The sequence below is a fragment of the Pyrus communis genome, chromosome 10 (assembly GCF_963583255.1).
Source record: "Pyrus communis chromosome 10, drPyrComm1.1, whole genome shotgun sequence".
In the NCBI taxonomy this organism is placed as follows: Eukaryota; Viridiplantae; Streptophyta; class Magnoliopsida; order Rosales; family Rosaceae; genus Pyrus; species Pyrus communis.
Genome location: NC_084812.1, coordinates 2458994 through 2465493, shown reverse-complemented (window position 1 = coordinate 2465493; position 6500 = coordinate 2458994).

Sequence of the window (6500 nt, the reverse complement as noted above, 5' to 3'; positions counted from 1 at the left end):
AATTATGAACTTTTTATTTTTGTTGACTGAAGGATATTGAGATCACATGCTTTTGTAGTGAGACCACATTTTCGAAAGTTGATTGGTTAACCAATTTGTTTTATAAAAGTTGCAAAAATACTTTCTACAATAAGCAGTTCATTCCCTCCTTAGACACCTATTTTGCTTCTTTTTTTTTTAATTGTAAATAAATTTATACATGTATGCAAATAGTATTGTTTATTGTACATATATTTAGAATTTTCTACATATTTATATGATTTTACAACCCATAGCATCACAGGTACACCCTTGCTAGTTTATTTCTAAAACCTACAAACGCAAACAATTGCGAAGTAAATAAATGTAGAACCTTTATAAAAAAAAATAAGTTCACTAAATGTGTTTTTTGTGTGATTGTTGATACAAACAAAACTTATCAGAAATATGGTTTTCCCTCGATTCAAATTATTCAAGTTTTATTGTGCCACCTTACACCTACCCCATCTACAACTGTATATGCACCGCTAGTCCTCTAGAAATAATCAGTGAACAAATCCAAGGGTAAAAACATCGGTCTCCTCTCGACCACTTCCCCACGACTAAGAGACAAAATTAAACTTAAAACTACATTAGTGGTAGTTGAACTGCACGTGGAACGGATGGACCTAGCTAAAATTAATAGGGTCGTTCTAGCCAATTGTAAATAAAAATTATGTGTTAGTTCCAGAATTTTCAAAATTATTTTTTTACTCCACAATTCATTTCGCTCCAGTATTTCATACATACTATCTGAAAGAAGCCTCCCCTCAATCCATCCTGCAGCAAACTTGCCAATCCACAAATTATTAACGAATGATGAGTGTTACAAGAATATAGATTAAAATTGGTGAAAAAAAATATCTTAAGAAATAATCACTACTAGACTTCTAAACTGAAAAAAGAAAAATTCCACTTATTAAGGAATCCAATGTATGCTAAGATAATTTTATTACTTAGCACAAATAAGTTTGGGGTCGTCACTTGCATATATAATCATATCATGTTTTATACATATTCATTGTTGACTAGGTGAATAGTTGTAATCACGGTCAATAAGTCATTGTTATAATCTGTTGGATAGTCTTTGTCCCTTTATCCTCTCCTTTCATTTTGAGTAAATTGTAGCAATGATTCCTTAACTTTAATCAAATTGAAGTAATGGTCTTTCAACTAAAAATTCATTACTATTGGTCTCTCAAATGATCAAAATGTGTAACTATGGTCATTTTCGTCAGCTTCGTCAGAATGTTGTCAAAATGAATTATGTTGAAATGACCATTGCTACATTTGGGATCTCTCAACTTATCACAACATGTAACTACGGTCATTTTCATCAACTTCATCAGAATTTTGTCAAAATGAGTTATGTTGGAAGGACCATTGCTACAATTGGGTTAAAGTTGAGGAATCATTGCTCCCATTAGCTTAAAGTTGAGGGATCATTTCTACAGTTGGATTAAAGTTGAGGGACCTATGGTAATTAATTTTTAGTTGAGTAATCATAGTTGCACGTTTTGATGAGTTGATGGAACAATAGTAATAAACTTTTAGTTGAGGAACAATTACTCCAATTAAGTTAAAGATAAAAACTGTTGCTACAATTTACTCTTCCCTTTTTAAACTGACAAAGTGTTCCGACAATCCCATAGACAAATGTGGCATCCAACAATTTCTTTGTCCCGGGATCATTCATTTACTTGCTCAGGCCACATTCAGCCGGGAACCTGACTCTCGCCTTTCTCCTCCGTGGACCTTCATGGCGTCCTTCCGCTTCCTTCCCTTCTCCGTCTCAGCTGTAGGAATCGATTATATACTCGGCACCCATTTCTATACAAACCAACCCAGCAAATCAGCTACTTCACTCCTCCGAGAGAGAGACCAAGTAGTTCAATCTAAGCAGCAACACTCTCACCATCAAATCAATGGCACGAAAACATTCAAACCCATTTTTCAACCCACCTAACCAAATCAATCAACAATTCAAACCCAAATCTTCAATCCAATAAAAGAAACCCATTTCCCTGTTTCTCCGTAGACGCATCACAACGCTCAATCCCAGCAGCTCATCTCACCGTCCCAACCCCGCCGCTCGTGGCGGTCGGTTCAGCTAGTGTCGACATCTACGTCAAAATCGACCAGATACCCAAATAATGCGAGACATTTTTAGCCAAGAGTGGACAGACCCTGATAGGCGGCAAAGGCGCCAATCCTGCGGCAGAAAGCTTTCTCACCGAACATAGCCAAGTGGGCGAGGACGCGCACGGGAAGCTGATCACTGAGGCTCTGCTGAGTGGTGGGGTCGTCCTTGATCACCTGACTGCTGTTTCTGGTGCGCCCACCGGTCGTGAGGAATGCTGGGATTTTTATTTGCCACGTCATAAAATATGTGGAAGTCATTATTTGCCATGTCATCAGGTCAAGTTAACCGATTATGTAAATATGTATGACATTATAATAAACGATAAGAAAATGAATGGGATTGAAATGTTTTAAAAATGTTAATGAGATTGCAACACAAACAAACAACGCTCAGGAGATCAAGGACGACCCCACCACTCAGGAGATCAAGGACGACCCCACCACTCAGGGGATCAGCTTCCCATGTGCATCCTCGCCCACCTGGCGGAATCCTCGCCCACCTGGCGGACGAAGTATGTTGGGTAAGAAAGCTTTTCGCCACAGCAGCCTGGTTGGCGCATTTGCCACCGATTAGGGTATGTCCACTCTTGGCCAAAAGAGTCTCGCCTTCTTTGGATATCTGGTCGATTTCGACGTAGATGTCGACACTGGCTGAACCGACCGCGACGATTGGCAGGGTTGGGGCGATGTGAGGGGTTGCTGGGTTTGGGGCTTTTGATGCATCTATGGAGAAACAGGGAAATGTGTTTCTTTTATTGGATTGAAGATTTGGGTTTGCGTTGTTGATTGATCTGGTTAGGTGGGTTGAAAAATGGGTTTGAATATTTTCGTGCCATTGATTTGATGGTGAGAATGTTGCAGCTCGGATTAAACTAATTGGTCTCTCTCTTGGAGGAGTGGAATAGCTGATTTGCAGGGTTGGTTTGTATAGAAATGGAGTGCCGAGTATATAATCGATTGCAACAGCTGAGACAGAGAAGGGAAGGAAGCGGAGGGGCGCCCTGGAGGTCCACGGAGAAGAAAGGCGACCCCCTTTTTTTCCTTTTTAAATTTTATTTTTAACAATTAATTTTTTATTTGTAACGTCATCACGCAACGATCAAGTTGACAAATTATATAACGAACGTAGATAAAGACAAACAAATGGATGAAATTAAAATATTTTAAAATTATTGTATAAAGACCTAAATCTGAAGAAGTAAAATATAATTTACCGTTGAAGTCTTATTTTGCCACCTTACACCTGCCATCCACAACTATATATGGGCCACCCCATATGCCTCCTTGAAATTCCTAAATATTATATAGAACAGCACTTTGAAAGTGAGATTTGGTTTGAGATTTTTACAGACTTTACGTTCATCCTGAGGAATAGAGAGAAATTGTTACCTTTAACTGTTATTAATTGTGGAACCAATACGAGGTTTAATCGAATAAGTGGAAAACCAGATGAATAAAGCATCTTTCAGAGTTCCTTGTGTCTCAAGTATTATGGCGGAAGTGGAAGCAATGCGGGTGGTTTTGGTGGCTTGTGTGGAGAGAGGCTTTACCTCAATACAATTGGAGACCGACTCCCAGGTTCTTGTTGATATGATTCATGGCCGTATACAACCGGAGGCGGTTTTAGATGGTATCTTGTGGGATATAAGTATTTTAACGCAACAATTTGAAGCTATTGAATTTTTATATGCTCCTCGTACATGTAATGAGGCTGCACATATGGTGGCATCTTATGTCGTGCGTGTGGGAGATAGTCATTCTTGGGATGGTTTTGAACCAGAATGGTTGTTTAACACTTTGACATTTGATGTAAACATTTTGATTCGTATTTAATATTACTCCAACTTTTGGCAAAAAAAAAAAAAGAGTTCCCAGTACATACCCACCACAACAAGTTGCCAATTATCTTGTCGTATTCAGATTTACGAATCTTTAATCTTAACCGTCTAGTGATCAGATCGTGCGGCCACAAGTGGCATCGTGGTTTCCAAATAGAAACGTCCTTGTATTTTTTTTTAAATGCAGCTACTGCTTTTCCACCGCCCTATTACGTGTCGGTAGGTTTACACGACCTGTCACATCCCGGCTCGGGACAGACCACTTCCCAGGCCCGCTCCACCACCGTAGCACAATATTATCCTCTTTGGGCCCCGACCACGCCCTCACGGTTTTGTTTATGGGAACTCACACGAGAACTTCCCGATGGGTCACCCATCCTGGGAGTGCTCTCGCGCGCTACTCGCTTAACTTCGGAGTTCCAATGGAACCCGAAGCCAGTGAGCTCCCAAAATGCCTCGTGCTAGGTAGGGATGAGAATATACATATAAGGATCACTCCCCTGGGCGATGTGGGATGTCACAATCCACCCCCCTTAGGGGCCCGACGTCCTCGTTGGCACACCACGGCCAGGGTTAGGCTCTAATACCAAATTGTCAGAACCCGGCCCGGGGCGGACCACTTCCCAGGCCCGCTCCACCACCGTAGCACGATATTGTCCGCTTTGGGCCCTGACCATGCCATCACGGTTTTGTTTATGGGAACTCACACGAGAACTTCCTGATGGGTCACCCATCTTGAGAGTGCTCTCTCGCGCTACTCGCTTAACTTCGGAGTTCCAATGGAACCCAAAGCCAGTGAGCTCCCAAAATGCCTCGTGCTAGGTAGGGATGTGAATATACATATAAGGATCACTTCCCTGGACGATGTGGGATGTCACACGACCACTTTTGTCTCTGTGGAGTGTGGAAAACTTTTGTCTCAAATGCTTCCACTCCCGCGTCATTTTAATATTTTTCTTAACGGATTGTGGCATCATTTTAAGACTGTCATTTCGTGTTCTTTTCTTTCCCCTCTTCTTCTCTCTTCTCGCCACGCAGTATGTTGTTTTTCAAGTCCATACACCAACATTATTATATTATAAACTTTCGTTTTTGTTGACTGAAGGAGCTTGACTTGTATTTTCTTTAGTCGACCGATAACGTTAGTATGTTAGTTGTTAGATTAGTTATCGACATGATTCAAACTCACATCGTCATGTAATGGCACAACATATTTCCACCGCTGTGGTAAAAGAGTTGTGTTTAGGTAACACAACCACTGCCATTTTTTAATTGTCTTCTGAACCACTCAGTGCCATAACGGTGGATACCGCCGTGACAACCCACGAAGCCTCCTCTATTTTGCCCGTCGATGTTTTGTCGGGCTAATGCAGCACCGGAATAACTTAGACGCTGTTCCCTTAAAATATGACTAAGAGCACGTGCAGGATGGTCGTAGGTAACAGTAACAAACTTCCAAAATTCTAAGATTGCATACAGACTGTCCGTAAGAAGCCTTTCACCGGCAAGCTTGCTATAGTTTTGCAGATTCTCGATCCAGTTACAAACTTCCTCCACCAACTTGACCAGAGATATGTATATATACTCGACTTGCCTTGACATGTTAGTAGCAGATGAGTAACTGTTTCTTTGGCCTACTCACTAGGTATGTCTTGAGTTCTTTCATCAAGGGAATCTACCTTACAAGTGTTATCTATCTTATTTTATTTATTATTATTGAATAAGTTTAAATTTTGAAATTTTTTTTTGTTAATGACTGACTTTATCGAACATCGAGCAATATTTGCACTATTCTTAAAAGTCAGAACTTGATGTTAACGATTCAAACCGTTCATATTCTTCAATTCACCAAAAGAGCATGTTTTCGAAAAGGAAACTCCAAAAAACGGTTTCCGTGATAAAAAATTGGAGAAATTAGGCTCCAGTCCTTAATTATTGATCTTCTTTGATTAAAACCTTGTTATTTTTTACTTTTTGATCAAGGTCCTTGAAGTTTGTACACATGAGCATTTTATTATCAGTATATTTCCATGTCAGCTTTTTATTTTTATTTTTATTGAAATAGTTAATTATTGCATTTTTTTATTCGGGGCTGCGTTTTTATTCCACGATTGTTATGCCTCAAACGCCTCCTATGTTTACCAAACTGAATTGACGCATCCATTCCACCAACTAATCCCGCTCACTTGATTTCTTCCCTTTTTAATTTTCGTAACTGCAAATTCCACAATAATCTCACTAAGTTTTTCAAATCCATCATTATTATCTTTGATATGATGCTTCAAAGATAATAATAGTAAAATTTAATAACAAGCTGCAAGCTGGACATGAACGAAGATCCACCTTCTTTTGGTCTCGTAGTCGTTGCAAAGCTACTCTTTTATCTTGAGTTCTTTCATCATGGGAATCTTCCTTTCGATTGTTATCTGTCTCAATTTTTTTATAAGATCTATCCTTTTGCTTTCAATTGAAGGTTCTGCTGCCTTCCAACTGATCTAACCT